The sequence below is a fragment of the Sapajus apella genome, unplaced genomic scaffold, assembly GCF_009761245.1.
Source record: "Sapajus apella isolate SASKATOON/1434 unplaced genomic scaffold, GSC_monkey_1.0 scaffold62, whole genome shotgun sequence".
NCBI classification, from domain to species: domain Eukaryota; kingdom Metazoa; phylum Chordata; class Mammalia; order Primates; family Cebidae; genus Sapajus; species Sapajus apella.
In genome coordinates, this window is record NW_022437002.1 from 11,142,700 (window position 1) to 11,155,261 (window position 12,562).

At 41.7% G+C, this 12,562-nt stretch overlaps 1 protein-coding gene across 7 annotated transcripts in view; it reads left to right on the top strand.

The window, feature by feature from the left end:
- Window positions 1–12,562, top strand: part of MACF1 (microtubule actin crosslinking factor 1) — a 410,941-nt gene that overhangs the window by 87,254 nt on the left and 311,125 nt on the right. The window lies entirely within an intron of this gene.

A 12,562-nucleotide genomic window follows, 5' to 3' on the forward strand; every position in this document is an offset into this window, starting at 1 on the left:
ATAGATTAAAAAAAAAGAAAAAGAAAAAAAGACATATACCCCAGCATACTTATGTACTTTCACCTTTCTCTTCCTTTGCATATACTGTCTTATTCCCTCTTCCCATTATTTTTGTCTCTTTGTACCAAATTTCTGCTCATCTTCCAATGCCTTGCCCAAGTCTCACTTTTCCTCCATAAGTTTTGTTTTTGTTTTTGTATTCCCAGTAGAATTATTCTCTTTCCCTCATCTATGGTGCCATGGTACTTTAAGCATACTTATTTTAGAGCATATCACATTATATTTTAGTTACTTTATTAAACATTTGATTTTCCTGATAGTCTTTACTTCTTGGTCAAGTATCTGTAACTTTTGTAGGCTTCAGTTTTTTCATTTGTATGAATGGGGATCATAGAATTTACCAGATGCTGTGAGGCCGGGCACCGTGGCTCACACCTGTAATCCCAGCACTTTGGGAAGCCAGGGCAGGTGGATCACCTGAGGTCAGGAGTTTGAGACTAGCCTGACCAACGTGGAGAAACCCCATCTCTAATAAAAACACAAAATTAACCAGGCGTGGTGGTGCATGCCTGTAATCCCAGCTACTTGGGGGGCTGAGGCAGGAGAATCACTTGAACCTGGGAGGCAGAGGTTGCAGTGAGCCAAGATCGCACCATTGCACTCCAGCCCGGGTAACAAGAGCAAAACTCTGTTTCAGAAAAAAACAAAAAAACAAAAAAAAAAGGTGTTGTGAGGATTAAATGAGATAGTGAATACAATATCTGATGCAGACTAGGAGCCTGATAGATGTTAACTATACTGTTTCTAAAGGCAGGAACTGTGTGTCATTTATCCTTGAGTCTCCTTCACCTAGCATAGTGCCTGGCACATAGTAAGCACAAAAAGAACATTTGGGGCATTGAATTGAACTAAACTCATATATTTAAATGTCTTTCAATAGTCACCATAGGAGGTTGAAAAAATACTCTAACAATGGTACCTATGCTGCATACTTTTATTTAAGCATGCTTTTTGTGGGTTTTCTCTTCAGTGCCAGGCTCTGACCCTCATAAGAAGCTCCATGGTCATTTTATAGGCATACCTAATTTTTGGTCAAAATACGATATTTGACCCAAGACAAAATTAAACCCAAATCTCAAAGAATAAAAAATGTACTATTGAAAACATTGGAAAGATGGTACTACTAGTCTGTAGGTAGTTATAGATCAGGAGTTCCAGATATTTTGAACAGCAACAATATTGTTGAATAAGTGGAAAAGGTGACTACCGAGAAAGAACGTGGTCCTTTTTGGGTTCTGTTAGTTCTGCTATGTTTGTCAGATCATGTTTCTCATTATCTTATAGCTTTGCTTGGGGCATCCACTTAGCCTGCCAGCTGAGAAGCCTGTCCCCTGTTACCACATCCAGTCAAGCCGGACAAGCTCTCACACCCCAACATATACCCTCAGAGAATGGATTTTTTTTAAGGGGGGAGGCGGTGCTTTTTTCCCCCCCTTCAACTTGGCTTGGAAAAAAGACTTTTTTGACTTTTTCTTCTGATGTTAAGTAGATGCACTATGTTGTCCTTATAGAAAGCAGGGAAAAATAAACGAATAAAATCACCGACATCCTACAAATGACTAGGTTCATAATTTGCTATATTTCCATCATCTTTTCTCTATCCATATGTATATAATGTTGCTTTTATATATCTGTTGTTGTAGTTCTCTGTCTTGCTCTTTGTTATTTTGTGAGCATTCTTTATACCTTTATCTCATCATGATTTTTCACAGCTTTATGGAACTTCATCAAATGGAAGGTTCATTTATTTCACATATTCCAGTAGTGGGGCATGTACATTTCTAATTTTTCACTGCTACGATAGTGAACATCCTTGTAAATAAATTTTTCTGTGCATTTCTGATATTTTTAAAGGATGGATTTCCACAAGTGGAATTACTGGGTCTTAATCCATGTATTCAAAGCTCTGGATTTTAACTTTATTTCACTTTTAAAAGCTACTGAGGGTAAAAAGAGGATACTTACGACACTGAATACCTCTCTGATAGCTCTTGGCCCCTTGTCCTCTAGGGATAGTCCTGTCTTCAGGCTTAGTGGCCAGCTGGCTCAGATGTTTTATTATCCAGTTAATTTTGTGGTGGAACAGGTGCCAAGTGGCCTTCTCACTTAGTCAGCAGCTCCCATCATGTCATCGTAGTATCACTGCACTACTTTACTCTGAAACTTTTCTCACAGCAATTCTAAGCATTTAAATAGCTTCATTGATCCTTCCAACTCTAGTACCCTTTTCTCTTGTAGTGGGGAGAGACCCATTAATGTTGATTGGGAAACCAGTAGCAAGAATGACCGTCAATATTGTACAGAAATTCCAGATTGGAACCCTAGATTGGTACCAGATTGAGATTCTCTTTGCTTTCCGGCTGTTACTGAGCTAGCACCTAGCTAATAAATTGGGCCAGCTTAATTTGATAAAATAAGTTGACAGAACTTTACTGTGTCAACACCCCTGCTTTGGTAGATTTCTACTTCTGGAAGAACTGGGACTGGTGATGTGTTTTAAATCAGTGTATTACACCCAAGTGTAAATCAGCTTCTGTTACGTGGGCCTTAGAGTAGAATTATAGACTTGATGAGAGTACGTGCTTGTTTCTGACTTGTTAGAGTTGACATCCTGGAGGAGACAACATGAGGTTTTCTAGCTGATGATAGACTGGGGATGTTTGGAGATTAGCTGGAGGGCTAAGAGAAGGCACATGTATAGGACTTTGTGTGTAGGGGGCCAATAAGAAAGTCTCTGCAGCAGTTAGTATAGTGGAAAGTGGCTTGAGTCACTGACAGGCTTGCGTCCTTCATAGTGAGAACTGTCTGCCTCTCCCATTCCCAGAGCCCTTAAGCAAACCTTTCATAAAAGGGCGATTCACTCCACTGCAGGGAATCTGGAAGTCTGCATGCTTCTGGGGTGAGGCCTGTCAACACCTTTTACAGCACTAGGCACCTAGTAGACCATGTGCTTATTTGAATAGTTGATAGTTTTGTCCTGTTCAAGTTTTTTCTCTGTTTAATTGTATACTTTTTAGGCTTACCTCATGTCACTGGGATAGAGAGGATCATCAGCACAAACGCATTTTGGGGTTGGTTTCGGTTGCTGCTATTTTGCAATGTGTGGGGTCATTCTATTTTTCGTTACGACTGGAGATGGTTGTTATACTATCCCTATTTCTCAAAGAATAGGCCTATATAGCTAACAAGCATACATTATCATTTTCCCCACATCCTTGATTTTGTTTTCTTATGAAGTAGGCATTACTATTGAAAGGTTAAGGCCCTCATCCTCACTATGCTGCTGCAGTTTCTATTGGTTGTTGGAGAAACCCCAGGCTGATAATACTAATTTTATGCCTATTACTCATTGTAACAACTGTGGGGTTGATATCTTCAATGAATACCAGTTGTTAAATACCATCTTTTGCTCATTGTGGAATGGCAGGAACTTTTTTAGACTTCTTGGTTTGAAATCCTTTAATTTGGAAGATCACTTTTTACAGTTTGTTAACAACTTAATTGCCTCACTCCCTGATCATTCACTGTTGCATTCACTGGAAGTCTCCATCTCCTTCCTTCCTTTCATTGAGAAATTTCTGACAGTATACAAAGATTATTGATAGTCCCTGTCTTTGAGGGATTATCAGTCCATAGTCTAGTGGAGAGACCGTAGAGGGCACTAGATTTTTTTTTTTTTTTTTTTTTTTTTTTGGAGACGGAGTCTTGCTCTGTCACCCAGGCTGGGGTGCAGTGGTATGACCTCTGCTCACTGCAACCTCCGCCTCCCAGGTTCAAGTGATCATCCTGCCTCAGACCCCTGAGTAGCTGGGATTACAGGTGTGGACCACCATGCCTGGCCAATTTTTTGATTTTTAGTAGAGACAGGGTTTTACCATGTTGCCCAGGCTGGTTTTGAACTCCTGACCTCAGGTGATCCACCTGCCTTGGCCCCCCAAGGTGCTGGAATTATAGGTGTAAGCCACCGTGCCTGGCTGGCACTAGATATTTATTGTGAAATGGAATTTCGCTCTTATTGCCCAGGCTAGAGTGCAATGGTGCAATCTCAGCTCACTGCAACCTCCGCCTCCCGGGTTCAAGCCATTCTCCTGCCTCAGCCTCTTGAGTAGCTGGGATTTGCCTGCCACCACACCTGGCTGATTTTTTGTATTTTTAATAGAGGTGGGGTTTCACCATGTTGGTCAGGCTGGTCTTGAACTCCTGACCTCAGGTGATCCACTTGCCTTGGCTTCCCAAAGTGCTGGGATTACAGGTGTGAGCCACTGTGCCTGACCAGCACTAGATATTTTTACGGCAGAGGAATGGCCTAAACAACTAGGGTGGGTATTTTTTTGAGGGGTCGGGTGGGGAGAGATAACTGGCAGCAGTATGAAAGATCATTTACAGGGAAGTGGGGATATAGCTAAGCCAATAAGTATATACCTGATTTTAGTTTGTTTCGGATGCAGAGAAGTGAGAGAAGAACAGCCATGTGAAATCTTTTTTTTTTTTTTTGAGACGGAGTCTCGCTCTTGTTACCCAGGCTGGAGTGCCATGGCGCGATCTCGGCTCACCGCAACCTCCGCCTCCTGGGTTCAGGCAATTCTCCTGCTTCAACCTCCCGAGTAGCTGGGATTACAGGCACGCGCCACCATGCCCAGCTAATGTTTTTTGCATTTTTAGTAGAGACGGGGTTTCACCATGTTGACTGGATGGCCTCGATCTCTTGACCTCGTGATCCACCCGCCTCGGCCTCCCAAAGTGCTGGGATTACAGGCTTGAAAACACCGTGCCCGGCCATGAAATCTTTTTAAAAGAGAATTTGGTTTTTAGAAACATTTTATGTTGAATGCTAGCTAGAAGTAAGAGATCCACTTTACCCCCACAGCTCAAGTTGAACCTGACCCTTATGTTGTGCAATGTTTTGTGTTTGGGTTGCTATTTCCTGGGACTGGTCAGGTGATGCACGTCAGCATGAGGCCTGTATAGTAGCTGAAGAGTAGTGGCCCAAGGTGTCTGTCAGTGATAAGAGGAGAGAAAAAGCCTGTTTAGCTGTGGATAGGGCCTTTGTTTCCTCTGAGATTCTCTGGTCTACTCTCCCTAGTCCAAGGCACCATCTTTACATAATTCTTTACAGATAGATTTGAATTGCCAACTTCTTTCTGTGTTGGAGTGCTGGCATTGGACACTGTTGATTACATTCCTGCCTGTTTAAAATACTCTGTTCGTTTACCTTCAGTAAGAGTATTTTATGGTTCCTTTACCTATTTGATTGTTGTTTGTCTGCTTTGTTCTTTTTCTTCTTCTGACTCTTAACTGTGGCAGTTTTCTTTTTCTTTTTCTTTTGAGACAGAGTCTCGCTCTTGTTGCCCAGGCTGGAGCGCAGTGGCACGATCTTGGCTCACTGCAACCTCTGCCTCCCTGGTTCAAGCAATTCTCCAGCCTCAGCCTTCTAAGTAGCTGGGATTACAGGCGCCCACCACCACACCTGGCTAATTTTGTATTTTTAGTAGAGACAGGTTTCACCGTCTTTGTCAGGCTGGTCTCGAACTCCTGACCTCATGTGATCCACCCACCTTGGCCTCCCAAAGTGCTGGGATTATAGGCATAAGCCACTGTGCCCAGCCTAACTGTGGCAGTTTTCTAAGGGGTAAGGCAGTGTAGGGAAGTGGGAAGACCGTGGGCTTTGGATCCAAGCAGGGCTGGGTTCAAATCTGTGTTCCTACATTTAATCAGCTGAGTGACCTGGGGTAAGCCTCAGTTTTTTCATCTGTAAAATGGGGATTTTCTGAGCCTCAGTTTTTTCATCGGTAAAATTAGGATAATAATATCTTCCACATAAAATTATGAGGATTAAATGGAGTACTATAGGTAAAAGCTTCTAACACAGTGCAGACCTATATCAGTATTTTCTTATTGCTTGATTGATTGGTTGATTATAGAGATGGGGGTCTCCCTATGTTTTCTGGTCTCAAACTCTTGGGCTCAAGCGATCCATCCCCTTGGCCTCCTAAAGTGCTGGGATTATAGGTGTTAGCCACTGTGCCCAGCCCAAACTCAGTATTTTCAAACTAAGCTTAAATTTGGCTTTTCTGTCCTAGTCACCATTTTTTGACAGTTGAGCTCATATTGTTCCAGTGTCTGAGATGAGAAACTCTGGAGACATCTTTAACTCTTTTCTCTTCATCAACCCTCATTTTCAGTCTGTCATTGAGTTCTTTTGTTCTTCAGAATTTCTCTTAAATTTGTCTTTTTCTTCCCATTCTCTATGCCATGACTCTGGTTCTGTCACTCATCACCTCATTACTGAATTACAACAGCAGCCTCATATTTTGTTTCCTGTGTCCTGTTTGTCTCTGAAGTAGCAGCTACTTTCCTAGTATTTCCTATTACTGAAAGTCTAAATTTGTTAAAAAGACCTTTTATGGACTGGGCATGGTGGCTTATGCCTGTAATCCCAGCACTTTGGGAGTCTGAAGCAGGATTGTTTGAGGTCCTGAGTCTGAGACCAGGCTAGGCAACATAGGGAGAGACTGTCTCTACAAGAAAAAAAAATTTTTTTTTAATTAGCTAGACCTGGTGGTATGTGCCACTAGTCCCAGCTACTCAGGAGGATGAGGGTGAAGGATTGCTTGAGCCCAGGAGGTCCGGGATGCAGTGAGCCATAACTGTCACTGCACTGTAGCCTGGGACAGAACAAGACCCTGTCTAACAAAAACAAACAAACAAAAAAGACTACAACATTTTATGCTCTTATCTTCTTCCTACTTCACCAGGCTTATCTCGCGTAATTTCCTAGAAGGCACCTTCAGCTCCACACAAACCCTGTTCCTCATTATGTCTTATCCTCTCTCGTTCATTCTCTCTCCTTGCCTTTTCTTGTGCAGTTTTCTTTACCTGGAATGCCTTGTTCTTTATACTTAACTGAAATCTATCTGTTCCTTGAAGCTTCATTTCAGGTCTTTCTTCTAATGAAGACTTCTCTGATTATCATAGTCCAAGTTGATATATCATTTTCCCAAGCGAGTTTTATCTATTGAAATTGTAAGCTTTATTGAGAGAACTGTTTTATACACATTACGTTTCTGTTACTCTCATGGTGCCTTGCTCATGCCAGCCAAATGTAAATGCTCCTTACAGAGCACTTGTAAAGTGTGGTGACCAAAGTGAATCACTCTTTCATTGGACCGATGTATATAAGCACCTACCATGTGTGCGGTGCTCTGCACTGGGATGCCAGCAATAAACAACACAATAACAAGACAGGTTATGCTGTACAGAAGCAGACACTAGACGAATATTTGTCAGTCAGCTGAATTTGTGGAAGCCAGGTTGGACTCTTAAGTGAGGACAAATGACAAGAAGAGGGAGAATTTAGAAAATAAGGTACAAATGAAAAAACTATTATAGGAAAAAGTGTTTAATGGATTTACTCAGCAAGTTATTTATTGAATATCCACTGATATAAATGTATTCCCAGGTATTTGGGATATACCAGTGAATAAAGCAAAGTCCTTTCCCTTGTAAAGCTTATGTTCTATCATTTGGAGGAATTTTTGGAAAGAAAATCACCTAATACTGGATGAAGCCCATCTGTGGGAGGTCAGCAGTGAAGGAGTTAATATGCTTCTAGGGCTCTAGGCTTTGTTGAAACAGATGGTTTCTCTGCCCTAGGGAATGTTTTTAAGGGGGATTAGAGGACTGGGCTTCGGAAGGCCTGAGACCTCTTTCCCTCACGCCATAGCACACACACCTGCTGTTCTGGCGCCTGGTGAGCTATGTAACTTGTCCCCAACTTGGTAGGCACTTGTTTGCAGGCTTGTGATTGTGACTGTAGGGCTGGCTCTAAGCTTCTGACATTTTTATTTCCCTTTCCTGATTTTATTTGTTGTCCAATATCAATGAAGTCCCATCTTAATTTAATAGACGTTGGGACTTGTCTGTGTTCCTTTCTGGTCCATATTTACTTTTACATAATTATCTTCTCTCTCTCTCTCTCTCTCTCTCTGTGTGTGTGTGTGTGTGTGTGTGTGTGTGTGTGTGTGTGTGTTTCTCATGATCCTATTTATGTTATTGTGGTAAAATACACATGACAGCCGGGTGCTGTGGCTCATGCCTGTAATCCTAGCACTTTGGGAGGCTGAGGCGAGTGGATCACGAGGTCAAGAGATCGAGACCATCCTGGTCAACATGGTGAAACCCCATCTCTACTAAAAATACAAAAAATTAGCTGGGCATGGTGGCTCGTTCCTGTAATCCCAGCTACTCAGGAGGGCTGAGGCAGGAGAATTGCCTGAACCCAGGAGGCGGAGGTCGCGGTGAGCCAAGATCGCGCCATTGCACTCCGGCCTGGGTAACAAGAGCGAAACTCCATCTCAAAAAAAAAAAAAAAAATACACGTGACAAAAAATTTACCATTGTTAAGTACTTTAGAGCATATGGTTCATTGACATTAAGTTCATTCACACTATTGTACAAACACCGTGACTATTGAGTTCCAGAACTTTTTCATGATCCCAAATGGAAATCCCATATTCATTAAGCAGTCATTCTCCTTCCTCCCAACCCCTGGCAACCACTAATCAGCTTTGTGTCTTGCCAGTTCTGGATTTGCCATTCTGGGTATTTTATATAAACTTAGTCATGTGGCCTCTTGTCTCTGGCTTCTTTCACTTAGCATATGCACATATTTACATGCCATTTCCATGTATCATTATAAGAATTTTTTAAGTGTTTCCTTACAGCCATTATAATTTTAAGTTATCTTGTTGATAATGGCTTCATTTAGCCATTCTTTTATTGCTGAATATTTGGATTGTTTCAAGTTGCTATTATTTTTAAAAAATGCCACAGTAGATACCTCCCTGAGTATTCTCTGCCTTCTTTCAGGGAACTCTGAATGTTGCACATCAGTTACAGGAGAGCCATTGTCCTTGATTTAGGATAGTGTGGCCTGTTATCCAGCTCTGTGGGAGGACAGTCAAGTAATGAATTTTATATAGATGAGAGCATTATTCTTTGCAACATAAGACCATGATCTCCAGGGAGTGGCAGGGAAAAGTTTTTTTTCCCTACTGTCTAGAATTCTCTGATAACTCCCTGTATCCCCTTGGCTGTAGGAAAGAATTGATTATAGCAGTTGAAGATTAAATGTTTTATTCATTTATTCATTCAACAAGTATTCAAAAGCCTACTATATGCCAGACATTTGAAACTTGCTGGTGGGTTGAGCTTGGCTAACCAGTGCCTTTCACTCCCTGGGCCTTTCATACCTGCCTGGGAACAGACTAGGACCTACTTCCAGAGTAATCAGAGCGGATCTAGAGGCCAGAGCCACGTGGGGCTTTATTACTTCATGGTTTAATGCCTCAAGATTTGGTACCATTATCACACATTAATTTGCCTGCTCACTCTGGGGATTTCAAGGCCAGGCTGCCGCCTTTCATACGTGGCTGTTCTTGTTCGCCACTCTTAACAGAGTCCTAGCTGCTAGGAGATGAGCCATCAGTAGTTTTGTTCCCTATATCCTGGGCAAGGCAGCAAGGAGAGGATACTTACTGAGTATAAAAGCTTCAGGGACTTTGTTATTATAGTAACGTTACTGTGTTCATGCAACGGGTGAGGTTGGAGTGTCACAGATTCTGAGTTAGCCCAGATATGCTTGAAATGAGTGCTGCTGGCGCCTTTTTGCCTTTTGGTCCACTACCCTCATCCCTTTTTTGTCCTTACTAACCCATTTAACAGAATAGTCTTAACTTCTCTCCACCTAGCTGGGAAAATAAAGACCACTTTGGACCATTCAGGGCCACACGCTCTGCTTATAAAACCCAGTGTGGAGTAGAAAAAGCACTGGCAGCAATTGCTAGATCTTAAACGTTCACTTAGGAAGATGCCAAACCTGTTGATTTGGAATAAGAAGCAGAGAGGCTAGTGAGAGTTCCGGGATTAGGCCTGATCTCTATCCTCTTTCACCTACGGCTTGTTGCATTTCCTTCACTGTCAGAATTTGATTGTTCTGTGTCTGTAACTTCAGATGTATTTTTCCCGGTGTGTTTGAAAAACTGTTGAACAGTCTCCTCTGGGCAGGGAGGGAAAAGGGTTAGACAATCAGGAGTAGTAGAGACTGTTATTTCTCTCTCTAGACCTAGACCCTGGAGTTAACTGAAGGCCCAGAGTTACGGAGGGGCGGCTATGTTTGTTTTTCAGAGGACTGGCTTTACTGAGTGGGATACAAAAGCCCAAAGCACAGGCCATTCCCACAAGCCTAACATTTTCATATTTCTTTCTCTGCCAAAGAATCTTTGGTTAGGATTAAGAATAACTAGTCTGTTTGTGGAAATACCAAGGCCTTTTGTTTGCCAGAAGAAAGAGCTTTTGATTAAGGCTGCCTTCTCTCTCTCTCTCTCTCTCTCTCTCTCTCTCTCTTTTTCTTTTCCTTAAGCTGCTGTGGGAAGACTTCAGAGCCTCTGAAGGTGCTGTATTTAAGGGGTGTAGGGGAAGGAAAGATAGCTAAATAGAACTAAAAGAAACTTAATCATGCTTTGCCACACATTTGTGCAGAGATGAACCGCAGCAACAAAATCTATCCAATTTTTGGACATTGCTTCTACTAGCCTTTCTTTCTTCCTGTCTTTTATGAAATCCACCCAAAACAGTAGTTCCCAAAGGACCTGCTGCACTGATCTGACCTTGAATCACACTCTATCACTTAGTGTGATTTGGGGCATGTTACTTAACCTTCTGTTTAAGCTAGAGTTCTACAACTATAAAATGGGGATTATAATAGACCATTTTCATAGGGTTATAATGAGAATGAATGAGTTAATATGTGGAAAATACTTAGAACAGTTCCTAGCACATAGTAAGAGCTCATAGCAGTAGATATTACCACTGTCTATGGAAAATGCTGAGTGTAGCTTTATTTTTCTGATTAGTAATTGCAAATGTGGCTTTCTAGGGTTGGCAAAGTCACATGTCTTTTTAGAATGAAAAGGAAGCAGACATTCCCGTTAGGCATGAACTTTTTATCAGTCAGGCAAAAGGAAAGATTTATTCTCTGTGTGGACACATCTTAGAGGCTCAGTGTCTTAGCTGAATGTCAAAAAGGGAATCAGTTTCATCATGAGGAACTTACTCTTTGGCAAAAGCAAGGTCAGGGGATGGGTAGTCTACTTTCTTAGTCTTTGTCTGAGGGTAGTGATGTTTCTTGTGCCCCAGGAAAGCTTGAACCAAGGTATAGAGACAGGGCCTCTGGTTCTCCAAATTCATAGTAGTAAGAGAAGCAAGAAACAGTAGGACAAGGGGAAACCTCAGGGCTGGGTCTGGTCCCAGTGTCTGTACTAGCAAGTCTGGAGAATGTCACTAGCGGAGGCTCTGGGCAAGTGCCTCGCCACTGCATTTCCCTGGCCGTAGTAAGAGATGTGCAGAATGACCTGCCCCAAGCCTCTGAGCTATTTTATAAGCTTCCACAGCCTTTCCCAAATTGCTGGGAGTGGCTAAGGAAGTAGCACAGAAATTGAGATTTTTGTGTCTTTCTTGCCCTTTTCTGTATTGTCTTTAGTTTTTAGGAAAAACTTCCTTGGCTCCCTCCCCTACCTCGCTCCATTCTCTCTTGCAAAGTAAAATCTCACCTTTTTCCTGCAGGAGGAGGTTAGGTTGTAAAGTTTGCACATAAAGTGAGGATTCCAAATAATCAAAATTATCTTGGAAAAATATCTCAAATGACCCAGAAATCAAAGTATATAAACATGGCTTTGTTTATATGCCAGGATAGAGTTGGAATACAGTATAAAATAGTTGGCCTGTAATTAGGTTCATGAGAATCAGTTGAACCTGGGATACAGAGGTTTCAGTGAGCCAAGATCACACCACTGGACTCCAGACTGGGTGGCAGAGTGAGTTGCATGTTTGCTTGTCCCGTTTCTTAATTATTTTCATTGTTCAGAATTCTTTAAAGGAGAATTGAGAGCAGGAAGGGAAGACTTCTGATAGTCCTTTTCATTTAAATTGCATAGTCATAGCTTCCACTCTCCTCCTCTTAGGTCCTCTAACTTTTTATTTTTATACCTTGCATATAAAGCCCTTTCTTTCCTTCCTTTCCCCCCCATTTTGGTCATTTTTCTGTAGAGAATTTCTACTTATGCTTGGGCAACTAGAAATGAATTCTTGTTATACTTGCTAAGCATCACTGGTTCTATCTCTAGCTGTTTAATAGAGTCAGGTTTTTAGATCAAGAGGTTTTTAGATCAATCCCAAAGTCATAGTGTCATGCAGAGATAGATGAGGAACTGAGCCCACCTGGAGAAGTCAAAGGATACTTGCCCCAAGTCATATAGCTATTGACAAGCTTAAACCATGACCCAGGTTTCTGATGTGCAGTTGAATGCCTTTCCTCCAAATCACATTGCTTGCTGTTGAAGCCTTGGCTAGGAGTAATCTTTAGTAAGATCCTTGAATTGTGACTTTTTTTCCTTTGTTTAATTTTTTTTTACAGTTCCTTCCTTTAACAAAAATGCTAAGTAGT